This window comes from Suricata suricatta, chromosome 4 (assembly GCF_006229205.1).
Source record: "Suricata suricatta isolate VVHF042 chromosome 4, meerkat_22Aug2017_6uvM2_HiC, whole genome shotgun sequence".
In the NCBI taxonomy this organism is placed as follows: domain Eukaryota; kingdom Metazoa; phylum Chordata; class Mammalia; order Carnivora; family Herpestidae; genus Suricata; species Suricata suricatta.
The window spans coordinates 103,301,288-103,317,096 of NC_043703.1; the positions used below are offsets into that span (position 1 = coordinate 103,301,288).

General features: G+C 38.1%; 1 long non-coding RNA gene across 3 annotated transcripts in view; it reads right to left on the bottom strand.

The window, feature by feature from the left end:
* The window catches only part of LOC115288999, a 77,021-nt gene that overhangs the window by 4,976 nt on the left and 56,236 nt on the right, over nucleotides 1-15,809 (bottom strand). For all 3 annotated transcript variants that reach the window (XR_003907321.1, XR_003907322.1, XR_003907320.1), the window contains 3 exons: nucleotides 13,941-14,112; nucleotides 6,932-7,013; nucleotides 446-544 (listed from right to left, as the gene is read on the bottom strand). This is a non-coding gene — a long non-coding RNA (uncharacterized LOC115288999). The remainder of the gene's footprint in view (nucleotides 1-445; nucleotides 545-6,931; nucleotides 7,014-13,940; nucleotides 14,113-15,809) is intronic.

Below are 15,809 nucleotides of genomic sequence, written 5' to 3' on the forward strand. Positions count from 1 at the left end.
TCTCCCAAAGATCTATTGTAGCCTGAGTAGAAAGTTGTGTCAAAAGCCAATACGTATTGCCTAAAGCAGTGATTTTTCCAATGGGGGCAATGTTGACCCCCAGGGGATATTTGGTAATACATGGAGACATTTTCATTGTCACAACCTGGGGTGGAGATTACTACTGGCATCCAATAGTTGCAAGCCAGGTCTGTTACTAAACATCCTACAGTACTTAAGATGGCCTCCTTCAACAAAGAGTTTTGCAGACCAAAATGTCAAACATGCCAGGGTTGAGAAACTCTCCTCTTCAGCAAGACTCCTCAGCAGCCAGGCGTGGTTACCAGCTTCACCTATTAAAATCATCGGATTTTATACTCTTCTTGCTTAGTGTATATATCAGCCCAAATTACCTACATTGTTTAGTGCTAACAAACATTTCCAAAATCTCAGTGGCTGAACTCACAGTAAAGTTTATTTCTTGTTCATGCTACATTCCAACACAGATTGAAATCCTCATCACACAGGACTCTAGGCTCCATTTCAACAGATGCTTCCACAGCCACTACAACATAGGGATGGGAAGGACAAATCAAAGGCTTCTTCAAGGAAGGGAAATGTCTTCTTTTTACTTATAGTTCATTGTCCAAGCAGATAACATGGCTACTTATTTCTTCAAGGGAGCAGAAAAGTATATACTCACAGTGCGCTTAGAAGGAGAACCAGGAGACTTTTTTTTAACAACCATAATGACTATAATAGCATATCTTCTCTACTACCCATATTTAAACTGTGAAAGCTTCTAGAACTATGGACAGTTTGAAAAAGAGAATAGAGAGGGAAATGCTTTTTTTCCCCCCTAGTGTGGCATTTAAGGTATACTCTGGGTAGTCAATTGGAAAGAAAATAAAAGATCATATTTGTACTCAATTTGTAGAGCAGTGCATTAAGGTCTCACTTTGAGACACACACACACACACACACACACACACACACACACACCACTACAAAATAATGGTGGTCAATTCCACCTTGCTGGGCTCAGGAAAAGTTTTCATAGTTGCCTGTAGCTTAGTTCTAAAACATAAATTAGGTGAAACAAATTCTCCCACAAGGAAGCTGAATAAAAGTTACAGAAACATTAAGCAGCTTAGAATATTTAAAGAAAGAAACTGCCTTGCAGTGCTTACAGGTAAAGGATGAGAAATGGCAAGATGTGATCTAAGCAAGTAGGAAAGACACACATCAGAAGGAGTCTCACATGGTGACATTGGGCTTTATCCTAAAGGCAATGCAGAGCTTTAAGCAGGGTTTAATCTGGAAATTAATAGAGCTGTTAGAATAAAAAAAAATTTAAGTTTATTTATTTTGAGAAAAAGAGAGTCTGAGCAGGGGAGAGGCAGAGATAGATGGAAAGAGAGAGAATTCCAAGTGGGTTCCGCACTTTCAGGGCAGAGTTGGACATGGGGCTTGAACTCATGAACCGTGAGATCATGACCTGAGTCAAAATCAAAGTTGAACACTTAACCAGCTGAGCCACCTGAGCACCCCTGATAGATTTAACTTTTAGAATAATTTCTCAGATAGTCCTGTAGGGCATGAATCAGAAGAGGCAAAACAAAGAGGCAGGAAGATCAATTAGTAGATTACCATAGTCCAGAGAAGATCTCGAGGGAAAAACTATGAGAAAATGATATTAATGAGATAGATCCTGCTCTCAGCCCTGTTTTGGCTCTTCTTCCCATCCAGTTATAACACTTAGGGAGCCTTATTAGACCCTCTTCTCCACCTATCATCTCCTTTTAGTGAGCTCATCCAATCTATTAATAGTCAATGTCTGCCATGTTCTGATTACTTCTAAATTTATCTTTCTCACACTAACCTTCAGACCTGCATACCTAACTGCTATCTGAAATATCCACATTAGATATGCAATTGCCATCTCAAACTGATTCAAAAATGGATCTCCAGAAAATGACAATTTACAAATCCTAAATAAATAATTGACCTAAGCAATAAGCATCAATAGGTGCCTAAACAATTCTGTGAAAAGTTATGCTGAAATAATCACATGATGAAAAATTATCAGCTTCCTGAGGTGGAATCAGGGCTATCACCACCTGATAAGTCTTTAGCTAGAAGCTGGACATATCCTTAATTTTGTGCCAACTGATACACTACAATATGAAGTACAGCACCAAAAATGGCTGACATGAATCTAATGGATGTGATATCTAGTCTCCTGGTAAAACAGGGATAAAGGAGCAAGCTAAATAGAGTCAAGATGGAGTGATTGGGCAAATCTAGAATGTCAAGCATACCACAAGACAACTAAACCAATTTCTTTAGTCAGTAGCATGGGAAAAAAGGAGGGGTGGGCATGAGGGGGAAATACTGTTCAAGTGAAAAAGAGACCAGGAAACATAGCACTCAAAAGCAATCTGAAATTGAATTTTGAGTACTGGGTCTTTGGATTAGCGAAATCTTGATAATGGTAAAAACATCCAAGACTAGGAACAGAAAATTATTACTTCCAAGACTAGAAGGACTGAGAAGGGAAAAGCTAGGAAGACTAGAAAGAGACAATTATTACTCAATATATAAAATGTGAAAATGCAAAGTTGTTGTGAAACCTTGATGTGAAAATGACCATAAGCCAATGATTCTCAACCAAGGGCAATTTTGAGCCCCAGGGCACATTTGGCAATATCCAGAAAGGAGAGAGTAGGAGGCTCCTGGAATCTGGTGGGTAGAGGTTAAGAATGCTCCTCAAATCCCTACAAAGCACAAGACAGATGTATTCAACAAAAAATAAACCAGCCCAAAACGTTAATAGTGCTGAGGTTAAGAAACCCCGTAATGGGCAATCAAATGTCTACACAAAAGAAGGCGGAGACCAGGGCTAATATGTTAACTTGATCTTTGCACACTTCCTGGCACATGGTAAGCAAAAAGATGTGATAATCCCTTTTGTATTATATAAGCCTACAGATTCTTGGAAAATTGGGGGTAGAGGCAAAGAGAGAAATAGTGTTTGGGGATGAAGCTTAGAAGACTGATCTTAGAAGGATTTATAAATATACATCATTAGCATAGAGATGGTGATAGAAACCTTGGAAGTGAACGAGAATTTCCATACCAGTGGGCCTCAAACCTCACCATGGCTCCAAATCACTTGCACAATTTTGAGAAAGTGCAGATGCTTGGTCTAAACCCATAGATTCTGATTTAAATGTCTTGGAGTAGAGGGTATAATAAGCATCATATTTTTTAAAAACTCATATTCTTTTAATGTGTAGCCAGTATTGGAAAGCTAAGTTTTTTTCTGAACACAAATGAACTGTATTCATTATGATGAGTTTATTCATAAAACATACTACATTCAGTGCGGTAGCTCAAAAAGTTTTAGCAGTTTTTCTGGGTTTGGCAAAGCAAAAAGGAACCCACTGTTGGTTGCTTTTGGTAAAATAAAGGCTATAAAGTCCTTGGCACAACATAGAGGAAAGAATTTAAAGATTTTGTGAGGTAAGAAAGTAGATTAAATGGATCATGTGTCTTATTTCTATATCCTGCCAGAGATCTAAAGACTCCTTTCCCTTGCCAATGGAACAGAGCAAAAAAAAGGAAAGACCCAAATATTTTAAAGTGCCTTGCTGGCTTTTATTTATTTATTTATTTTTTATTTTTGTCTGAGCTCACAGTGCTTGTGGAAAGAGCTACAATAAAAATGGTATTCCAATCTCAGTGGAGCTCAGTGAGAAGCCAGCTGAGGCCTGGCCCAGGTGAAGACTGTTAACAGTCTGAAGCAGAGTGGGTATTGTTTTAATAGCCAGATGCTACACCCGGGGACCAGGGTATGGCTTCAGTAGCAGAAATCTCTGGCTATGGTTAATTAATCATGGGGTCCCCAGGAATGAAATAGAAAGACAGCCAATTAAGGTGTGTCCTGATTTATTTAACCAAAGCTATTCTAGGTCTGGTGAACAGAGGCCTCACTGGCTCAGTGTGCTAAGGAATTTTGGGTTCACAGACCCAGCATCACCCAATGAAGGGGAGGTTAGTTCCTATGAGGAAAGATCCTGCTGTAAGCTTTTTCCTTGTCTTTCCTAATGGGGTTGGCCATCGTTAATATGAATACTTACACATTGAGAAAAGGGAAATACTTAAACTCAGGAAATATTGAATATTGGCTCAAAGTTATCACTGATTCTTGGGGACCTGTAATTCTACTATAGTCAGTTGGAGAGGGTTTGGAATCCTTATGGAGCCCACATGATAAGCAGAATACTGCCCTGAGTTTTTTTCATGGTAGGCAAAGTGGGGTTCCCAAAACCATCTTGGGGTCATTTTCTCAGATCCTGAGGGATTTGTTGGAATGGATATGTTAGGGAACCAGCAGAAAACCACAAAATTTCCTACCCTTATAAAGTAAGGGCTATCATTTTGGGAAATGCCAAGCGGGAGGACTTTGGCACTCTCCTTCCCTGCCAAAACAGAACGAACAGGAGCACTACAACCCTGGAGGTTGCCTCCTGAAAGATGAAGATTTGGCAATTCATTTAATAGGCTGGTTTGGCCTTTGCAACTGTGAATCATGAAGAATGACGGATTATTGAAAACAAAATCAGTTGAGACTCTAGTTGTGGCTGCTGTTGTCATTTGTCTTTCTCCTCAACAGAATAAATTAATGTATCTTTTAGCACTAAGTGCATAGTTATTAATCTTGCCAAATGATTTTGTTAGCCATTTTGGCTTATAGACATTTCCAAAAATTTGCCTTCATTGACATAGGCACCAAAAAATCTTTATTGTTAGGCCTCAGGAATACATCAATCAGCCTTCTGGCTCTATGCTATAGTCTAGTTTGCTAAGAATGTCACCTCTTGGGTCCAGGTGGTACATCTGTTTGATCCCAAACCCACAAAACATCATGCTGATAGGACATGGAGATCAGAAAACAGAAATGTTCCTGGATGCTCTTGTAAGTCATGCATGTGAAATTCTATAAAATAATCAATTCTGATATGACACTATAGGGCCTGAGTACTTGAGGAACAGCGCCCAGGTGACTCAATCGGCTGATCATCTGACTCTTGATATCAGCTCATGTCATCATTCCAGGGATCCAGGATGGAGCCCTGTGTCTGGGTCCACATTGAGTATGGAGCCTGCTTGGGATTCTCTCTCTCTCTCTCTCTCTCTCTCTCTCTCTCTCTCTCTCTCCCCCTCCCCCACTAGATAGATAGATAGATAGACAAAAAGGGCCTGGGTACTTGAGGATCTATGGCATTCCAAGATACTCCTTTCAAACTACGTATCCACATTTTGGATGCAACACATTGTATGTCTTACTCTGACCATTAACAAGATGATCCCAATTTTAACCATCTACAATTGGGGGTCCATAATAAAAGAAAGCTTAGGATCTGGTCCAGAGTTTTGGTGCAAGTAACTGTCAACCAGTCATTATGATCTGGAATCTTCCATTGTGCTTGAACTTTTTGTAGCAGACTGAAATACTGAATGGACTTGCTAACATTCTGTTACAATGTTCCTGACTTGATATTAACTCTAGAGGAAATTGACTACAGGGTTCTGTTTGGTTCATGCTGTCAATAATGAACTGTGTGCTATTCAATGAACCCAGTTTGCAGTGCCAAATAATTTAATAACTGAACAGGTCCTACTTTTTTATGCCTTCTACAAAGTGCCACACTTGCTAAAATTCACATCTGTAGCCTAGAGGGAGCTTCCCATGAGCAATTGACAGATGATGTAAAAGTCAATTGTACACCCCAGGTTAAATGCTGGAAGTAGCGGCGTATGCTGGTTTAAAGATGGCGCCACACAAGGTGCCTATACCAGACGAAAGAAGGTGCTGGGCTGGACAGTGGAGAATAAAAATCACAATAGTAGGCAGAACTTGTGCTTTACATGTTAGACACTTTTCATGCAAGAAAATCTGGCCTGAGATCAAGAGATATGCTGATTCCTAGGCAGGCGCCAATGGTGTGAATCTTCAGGATTTGCCAGGAACAAAATCAAAGGTTTGGTAAAAACCAAGCTTATGGATGGAATGGGCATATATACAGGATAGATCACTTAAAGTGGTTCTAGAGCCTGGAAATGTTTGTGCTTCAAGCAAATACTCAGCAGAAGGAGAGGCCCCTTAATAATCTAGTGGACAGGATGACCTTCTGGCTTGGTATCTGATTAGTGATCTGCTCAACACAGCAATGTTGAGCTAGGAGACCCGAGGAGGCCGGTTAGAAGGGAGAACACGGAAAATGGGAGAGGGCATCACAAAAGACAGGAGGCATAGAATTTTTGTCAAAAATGGCTCTGGACCAACTGAAGCCAAAGATGTCAGATACATAGCTGCAGCACGAGCAGGTATGAGTGTTTCTTTAACATCCTAGACTTAAGAATGGAAAAGCTAAATTGACCCAAATCTGGGGGTTTATGGTAGCTATAACCAGAAGTGCAGCTTGCAGGGAGAGTTGGATAGGAAGTAGGGGAGCTGTTGCTGTCCCCAGAGAGAGTCTCCACCTTGCAACAATGGCAACTTTTCCAAAATTGTATTTTATAGAGGAAATAGTTTGATGTGAATGTTGTTAAGATTATGATGAAACAGGAAGCCGTGAGAGTAGGACTGAGTCACATTAGAAAGATAACTCCTAGGGCGCATGGGTGGCTCAGTCCGTTAAACGTCTGACTTTTGATTTTGGCTCAGGTCATGATCTCACAGTTCATGAGCTCATGCCCCTCATTGGGCTCTGCGCTGTTAGGCCCAAGACAACTCAGAGCCTCTCCATATGAGAGGGAGAGACAGAATCTCAAGTAGTCTCTGTGCTGTAGCTTGAGATTCTGCCTCTCCCTCTCTCTCTGACTCTTTCTCTCTCAAAATAAATAAATAAACATTACAAAAAAAGAAGAAAGAAAGATAACTTACATTTGACCATCTTCATTCAGTTTACTACCAACCACTGCACAGGCTTGGCAGCAAGCTTCTTCCTCTGATTTCTGAAACTGGCCTGGGGGGTAATAGAACAAGACAGGACCCAGGCTCTGAGTGTTCCAGCCACAGTGTAGCTGCAGTCATACACCAGAGGGTCTAAGCTGAATAGGCAAAGAAGTGATGCGTGATAGGCTGAAACAGAGGATTAAAAGGTTAAAGAAGCACATGGGTCAAAAGCATATATTCTTACAACCTGTCCCTATTCTACCATTAACATTTTCTTGATTCTTCCTACAATTGCTCCTTTCCATGCCTTTGGCCCACTTGTCTCACTGGAAAGCCTGCTCTCCTCTGCCAATTCATATATTGTAACTTTTTCAGAACCTTGCTCAAAACTCATCTCTAAAAACTATTTTTTAATCACCCTAATTACGGCTTAATGTTAATCCACCCTTAATCTACATCTTGATTTTGTGCTATTTGAAGACTGTGTATTATAGTAATTTGCACCTGTTGATGTTTCTCTGAAAGTGTTTTCACTTATTACATGTGCATCTGTTCTGTTTCCCTGTCCAAACTGAAAATTGCTGGCAAGTACTTGATCTTTTCTTTTATACTTAGACATGGTGGATTTACCAGTGAGCTTATTGATACAAAAGAGATGTTTAAAATGATTACTTTGATTTGAATCATATGGATAGGCTCTGAATTGTTAAATCCAAGATTTTATGAAGAAATCTCAATTTTATGTTTTTATTGGAGATAAAAAGTAAAAGTTTGAATTTTGTATTTCTGTTTTTTGAAAACAGAAACCAAATCTTACCGCAAAAGCATTTTTGCCAGGAGGCAAAAGTAGTGAACTTTAAAGCCTAGAAGTGTGTGAGGCACCTGGGTGGTTCAGTCAGTTAAGCATCCGACTCTTGATTTTGGCTCAGGTCATGGTCTCACAGCCATGATCTCATGGTCCTGAGATCGAGCCCTGCATCCAGTTTTGCACTGGGTGTGGAGGCTGCTTAGGATAGTCTTTCTCTCCCTCTGCCCCTTCGCTGCTTTCTTGTGCTACATGCGCACTTGAGCGCTCTCACTCTCTCAAAAAACAAACAAACAAAAAACCCCAGCAAAATCCAGAAGTGTAGAAATTAATAAAATACACATTTAGAGTGCTTTACTTCAACTTGCAATTCAGTAGGGAAGCATGAAAAATACACAATTAGGATTATACCTTTCAATGAAAAAAGTTCAATAAAAATAAAATGAATTCAATAATTCTATGAAAAAAATCAAAAGATCATATTAGTGAAGAAATAATAGCCATTAATTTTTACAGGAGATTTCATCCATAATTGAAAATTATATGGAAAGTTACTGAAATTGTCATTAAAGAGAATATAAATTAATCCATGATGTTGATGAGATAGCTCTTGCACCAGAAAGTATTTTGTATTTTAATACCAACAATGTGAGTTAATACAGTACTAGCATTTTTCATGGAGTTCTCTTATAAATGGAAGCCTTGAGTTGAAATACATTTCGTTTTGACAAATGATGCTCTATAATGTTACAGAAAATATTTCCCCTGGAAAAAAAAAACACTTTGTTTACTCAGTTCATAAAAGATATTGTCAGAGTTTGATAAACTCTCTTTTTTAAAAAAAAAATCCTCAAAATAATGTGCTATTTGCTTTAGGCTTTCATATCTTATAGGATGTGTCAAAGCCTCAGAGCCTTACATTTTAAAAGATTTGTTCAGTGACAATACATAGGGAACTAAAAATGATCTGGCATCCGAGAAACTGGTCCGTTTTAACTAGTTCCAAATAAGATCATTTAAGTCTGATCTAGAGTAATAGTTTTTTTTTTTAGAAAAGATTATTTAATATAATTTAAATGGTCACTTACAGATCATGGACAGATTATTCAGTTGTGCTGGGTTATGTAGAGGAAAGTCTCCTTTAAGGGGAATATTCGACAAGATAGTTCTTCTGATCCCTTTGTTTTTGAGTTAATAAATGAGTGAGAAAAAATACTAAGAGAGGAATCATGAGACCCAGGTTAAGCCATGATCTTTCATATGTAAATACATATACATATATATATATTTATAGTGTATATACATACATTGTACATGCATTAATTTTTATGACATGGTTTGGTGCTTATTATGAAATTTTATATCATATTAAATTCTAAAATGAGATTACAAAGCACTGTAATTGTTGGCCACTGACCAACACTTAAAAACATTTTCATTTTTTGGCCTCTATTAAAATTGACATTTAAAATTTTAGCGATTTTAAGATTTCTAGGACTTAAGTTTTAAGTCTGGAATTTCAGAATGAATTACTTCAGGTTGTTACTTTAACTTGATAGCATAGTCTCTGTTTTTATTTAACCTTTAAGAAAACATCCCAAAGAACATTTTTAACCTCATCTACTAGCATTAAACACTCTTTTCCTGCTGTGTATTTTACTTCGCAACAGCAATCTCATATTTATACTGAAGGTCAGTTTCTGTTGCTTTCATATTAGGCATGAAATATGGTGAAATTATTTGTTGAAACACAACAAATTGCAGTAAATATAAAATTTTAGGGAACCAGGCCTTATCAGATCATAAATATGTGGTATCTTATCCTAAGTTAGATAGTAAGTCTGACTCCCTATATAAAAATTATTCTTATTCCATTATAATCATACTCATGAAGTTAATTATATTATAAATAAGTTGCTTAAGGCTGGGAATGTGTGTGTCTATATTTTTCTATCCCCTAAGTCAACTAATTAAGTATGCTGTGCAGTAATAGGAATTAAGGAAATACTGTGTAATGAATTTATGAATGAATATCACAGGTTTCCAAATTATCTGAATAGCACAATAAGAAAAAGTGATTCTTTCTATGCTGTATGAAACATGGCGAGGTACCTTTTATACCCAGCAGAGCCCTATTTCTGTCTGCCAAGGAGCTGTGGTTAAAATCTCTCAGGTTCCATAAGGAAACCCTACTACTTTTCGAGGGGAAAGAACAGGTGTGTTGAGACTATTGAATTTATTTTTAACCAGGCCCATCACTATATGAAAAATAAGACTTAAAACTCATAATGTTAAAGCAGCTTATTTAGAATTATCACTGGAGACATGTAATAGCCTAGTCAGAAAGCCTAACAAAAATTGTTCTCTAACCAGTCTCCTGACTGATCCCTGTGTTCACCCTTGGTCCTCTATTCCCAATACAGAAGCCCCTAAGATCCTTTTTAAATGGAAATCACATCCTGTCACCATGCTGCTCAAATCCCTCTGATAGCTCCCCATTTCAATCAAAGTAAAAGTCAAAATCCTCATAATAGTTTACTGGGCCCTGCAGGTCTCTCCTGCCACCCCCTCTTCCTTTCTGATCCCATCCTAGGCTGTTTTCCTGTACACTGCTCCAGCCACACGAGACGTCTTGCTGTTCCTGACCACACCAGCTGTGCTCCAGTCCCAGGTCCGGAATACTGGTTATTCTCACTTCCTGGAATGTTTGCTCCCCACATGGTGTCTCCCTCTCGCCCCATCTTCAAGTCTCAAATATCATCCTGTCAGTAACTCTATTTAAAATTGTAGCCCACTACTACATCCTAAATCTCTGATTAATTTTTTTTCTCTTAAACTTATTATCTTCTAACAACTGTAAATTTAACTTGTTCATTTCACTTGTCTGTCTCACCTCTCAAGAATGCATATAGACTACAGAAACAGGAAAAGTTTTCTGTTTTAATTCTGCCATATCCATAGCACCTAGACTAGTCCCTTGAACATAATGGGAACTCAAATAAATATTCTGAATGAACAAACACATACACAGATTTTGCCCTAATTTTACCAGTTTTTAGTTGTGTTAGAGTCATAAATTTACTAATGAAAACATGAATAAATAAACTACATAATCTGGTTCTGAAAATGATCTGATACAAATGATTGCCACATTTTTCAAATGAAATACAATCATAAAAATATCACATTTTCTTATAATTTATAATATACTGAGACCTTGAACACATTTGAGAAATACATACAACAGAATGGATCACGCATTCTGTGCAGGACCTATTGCCCTGTGTTGATGGAGGAAAGTTAGATCCATCCCCACTGCAAACTGCAGTGGAAATCATTTTGGCTATAAGATAAACTAACTACTTCTAGATCCAGACATATGTGAATTAAAAAAAACAAAAACAAAAACAAAAACAACCAACAACAGCAAAAACAAAATTTAAGTTAGGTTGGTATATCACTAGGTCTATGGGTACTAACTCAACCCAGGCCATCACTCATGGGGAAGAATACCACATAAAGGCAACCACTGCTGAGGACTTCATTACATCATCACTAGTAGGGTTAGAACATTCCTTTGTGTGAACTTTCTTGCATCACAGAGCAAAAGGCATCCAATAGTCAGATATAATTAGTCATGAATTGTTCTGGCAACTGGGCCTACTATGCTAACTTGGTAAAGGATTAACTAACCCTACTATCTGATAAAGTTATCCATCACTTCAGGGTCTGCCATCGCATGGAGTTATAAACAGGTTTTGGCCATAGGCACTTCTATTTACATCATATGCCAGAATCCAGTGAAGCCCTTAGCTTTAAGTGGGGCTCACATGGAGAGCAATGGAAGAGGAGGACGTTTGACCATATCAGGCAAATCAAGTTTGGTGATCAGTGGGATGACAGAGATCAAAACAATCTCATCCTGCTGATTCTTCTGCATCCCCAGCAGCCATGGCATACTTTAATTCATTCTTTCAATATTTTATTTCTTTGTTCAGAAATATTTATTGAGAAACTACATGTATTGAGAACCTACCGCTAGAGCTAAAGTAGTGAAAAAGAACCAACAGTTTTTACTAGGATGGAGCTTAAATCTAACTGGAGAGGAAGATGTAGCATAACACAATTCTGGTATCTATTACAAAGGAGAAGCCTTTGATAAGAAGATGTTGGCAAGAAAGCATACAATCTAGATCTGACCTAATTTAAGTGCATGATATGAACTCTCATAGGAAGTAATTAATTTGAGAGCTGAAGGATAGATGGGAGTTAATAAGGCAAAAGAGAGGAAGACACTATATGCAGAGGTGGCGGTCTGTGGTAAGAAGGTATGTGGCACATTCTAACATTCTAGAGATTAGAGTATAACAAATAGAACTGTAGAGAGGAAGGACTCTATTACGTGAGGCAGGAGACAGTTTTTAGAATGTGTTGAAATCAGTGTAAGAAATTTTAATTTTATCAGAGGTTGGAAGAATTTTGGGGATGTTAAACAGGAGACTGACATGATTAGACATGATTAGAACCTGATTTTCAGATTGGGAAATCTCCCCCAAGTATAGAATATAACATTGCTTGGTATATAAAATCTCAGCAGCTCTCCTGTTGATAATAGAAAGGCCCACGTGAAGGCAGGGATTCGTTAAGAGGGCAGATAGATTAACTTCTTTTGTTACCTTCTAATGAGGCCATTGGATGTCTCGAGTACTAATCTGAATGAGCTTTCTTTGGGCTATCTTTAAGTTTGCTTTTCATACATTAGATAGGGAAAGGCCAATTGAGAGGCTACTGAAGCAAGCTGGTTAAGCTATGCACAAGGGGAGAGGTGATGGAGATGGGAAGAATGGAAGGATTCTGAAGACAGAAAAGAGAACCAGTGAGCCCTGCTGATTAATTGGTTATGAGGTAGGACAGGCATAAATGGAAGCATAGTTGAGTTATCTACTAGGCTCATGAACAGAGAAATAAACTGGACAGTGACAGAAAATTGTGAGTTCAGTATTGAACACAGTGAGAGTGAGGTACTTGGGAGACATCCAAGTGACTTGCAAACTGGGCACTGGGTTTATGGGTTTAAAGCATGGAGGAAAGATCTGGACTAGAGATAGAAATGGGAGTGGTTTGCACATAGATGGTAATTGAAGCCATTGGACTGGATAGAGATGGAGTCTAGACAATATGAGAAGAGAAGAGATTGCCTTAAGGAACTCAAATGTTTCTAAGTTGGATATAGGAAAAAGGATCATCCAAAGATATTGAAAATAAGTTACCAGAGAGGTAGGATGAAAACCAGTTAGCATCAGCCTAAATGTTTTAGCAGTGAATGTGTATAGGAGAGTTCTAGGATATACTGCCAGATTCTTCCCTTACCAGCAAAACAAAATGTTTCCTAGTAGTGAACCAGGATATTATGGATGATATAGAGGTACCTATGCCCACTGAGAGCATTCCTTCTTGGCTGTAGAAAGAACAGTGTCCCTACCCCCATTCACATGCCCTCATTGCTTCTGTGCTTGGTCTTAGGTGTGGCTGGCCCACACTCGTCTCATATTTAGGAGACAGGCATTGAGAGTGACAAGCTGGCCTTAGTTGGCATGCCACCATCGCAACCTGGTCAGGCTACCTGCTTGAGGCATTCCAGCCAGCTTATCAGGAAGGGACCCAGGTCATAAGAAATGACATTCTTTCCTTAGGTACTATGCTGACAAGGCATGAAAGCCAACCCTTTCCTTTCCTCCCTTAGACATTGTGCGTTCTTCACTAATGGGTAGGGTTGAAGGAGTACAGCAAGGCAAAAAGGAGTAGTAATATATGTAGACTGGTTAGAGGTGAATTCTGTAAAGGGTACTTGTCAACTTTTAACGGGCACACAAAAAATCTAGGGTTCTGGTTAAGATGAAAATTCGGTTCAGTTCATCTGATATGCTGCCTGAGATTCTGTGTTTTCAACAAGCTCCCAGGCTACGGGAACGCTGTCGCCCACACTTGCAGTAGACAGGGTTTAACTTGTATTTGTAAGCTAGCAAGCCAGAAGAGAAAATAATCACCTAAGCAGCTGGAGCAGAAACTGATCGAGAGAGATATGGCATACTGTATGAAGCCCAAATCTGAACTCCAGGTTCAGGAACAAGTCCTCCACGAGACGTAGGGATGGTGGCAGCCAGTTACTGTGCACAGAACCTGGACACTTACATAAAGTGGGTGTTGTGCTCCGCAGGTGCCTCTTTATTCCCTAGGTCCCCAAGTATTTACTTCTCCGAGAGTTTGAAGCACGATACATTTGTAAACACAGATATAAAGTGAGATTTTCATGGGTCAGCAGCATCTTCAGCTATGAACTTGCTTGGGGATGTAAAGAAGATTCCTGGTGGCAAAAAGCAACGAAGAAAATTGAGTCCACTTAATTTTTAAAGTACAAATTTATAAGGTACATATTATATAATGAGTAATTATGCCTTTTGTGTGAGGGAACAAGAAAGTTGTATTTGGATCGGCAGTTAAGTTCTATAATAAAATAATGTTCAACTTTTGTAAATGTTTTGTTAATGTAAAAAAATGTTCAACTGTTCCTTCTTAAAGTCTGCTTGAAGCAACAGAAAACCTTAAAAAACATACGGCATTGAGAGAGATGGAGAAAAAGAAACTAGAGAATATACAATATAAAGAGAAGCAGATAAGGAAAATTAAAGGAGGATTTTTACAGAGGAAAAACAATTTCATTTTATTGTAAAGACCCAAATGAAGAAAAGAAGACTTTGAATGTGAAGATGATTAAAAAGACAAAATCATTAGCTAAAGATATTTACACGTTTAGACTCTTTCATTTTGATTGTAATTTTAATTAGCTGGACACTGGGGGGGAAGAAAATGAAAGCCTACATCATCTACTTACTCTTTAAATTGCATTCTACCTTAATTTTCTGCTCTTCAGTTCTTAATTTTCTCCATTTTTGTTCTAAGTAATCCAGTTAGAAGAAAAGTGATTTTCCCTCAGCCAGGTTTAGCATTCTGTATATGCGTCTGTAAACCAAAAGTTCACCCCACAGCTTTCGTTTTTATTCTTTCAACAGCAAAAACTCTACAGGTAACTTTTTCCCCCCAGTCCTTTGTCTATACAGCAGGGTGCTTTGAATACCCATGACAGTTAGATGACTAATAACAAAGACTTCTATTTTTAAAATAATTATGTTCTATTTACACAGCTTTCCACAAAATTTACTCATAAAATTTAGAAGACAGCAAAGCTTTTTAAAAAAAATCTGTAGTTTTATTTTTCATTAAAACCATTTTTTTCTTCTGTGTGCAAGCACGTTTGCTTGTTTCTGTTTCTCTGATAAAGGAGAAGCCAAAAAAATCAGTATTAGTTAATCAAGTCTAGGATTTATGTCTGTGTGAAAAACATTTTTTAAAATAACATTGATATAAAAGAAAACACTTCTGTTTAGAATAACCTACTTTAGTGAGGGTTTATCTTCAAGATATTATCTGGCTTTTCAGTAGGCTATTTATTTTGCATTTGTTAAAGAAAACAAAATTAGCATAGCTAACCATGTATTATGTGTCTCTCCGTTTGCCCTGTCTTCCAAAAGAAATTCTCTCAAATAATGTGAAGTAACAATGTTGAAGTGCCCTGAGGTCTGTGGATGAAAGGCACTATTTAAGTGTTGACAATTATTATTATTATTCTGCCATGGATAAAGAGTAACAATTGGCTTTAAAAACCCATTGTGGACAATTTCATTTTGTTCCCCCGTACCTCAGACACCATGAGAGCACAGAGTTCTCAGCTCATGATCCACGCTCAAACCAAGACAGCACATATACAGTGATGGGGAATATAAAAGTAATTATCCTAGTCATTAAACACCTAAAAAATAGCGCTGGCTGCCAATCAATAGCCATCCAGGGTGGCATAATTTAAGGAAAAGCAAAAACACACACACAGAAAACAAAACACACACACACACACAAACAAAAACCACACACCAAAAAACCCCCGCTGTATATCACCAGTTGTCTCAAAATTCCAAAATTTAATTTGTACTTTTAAAGGTTTTCTTT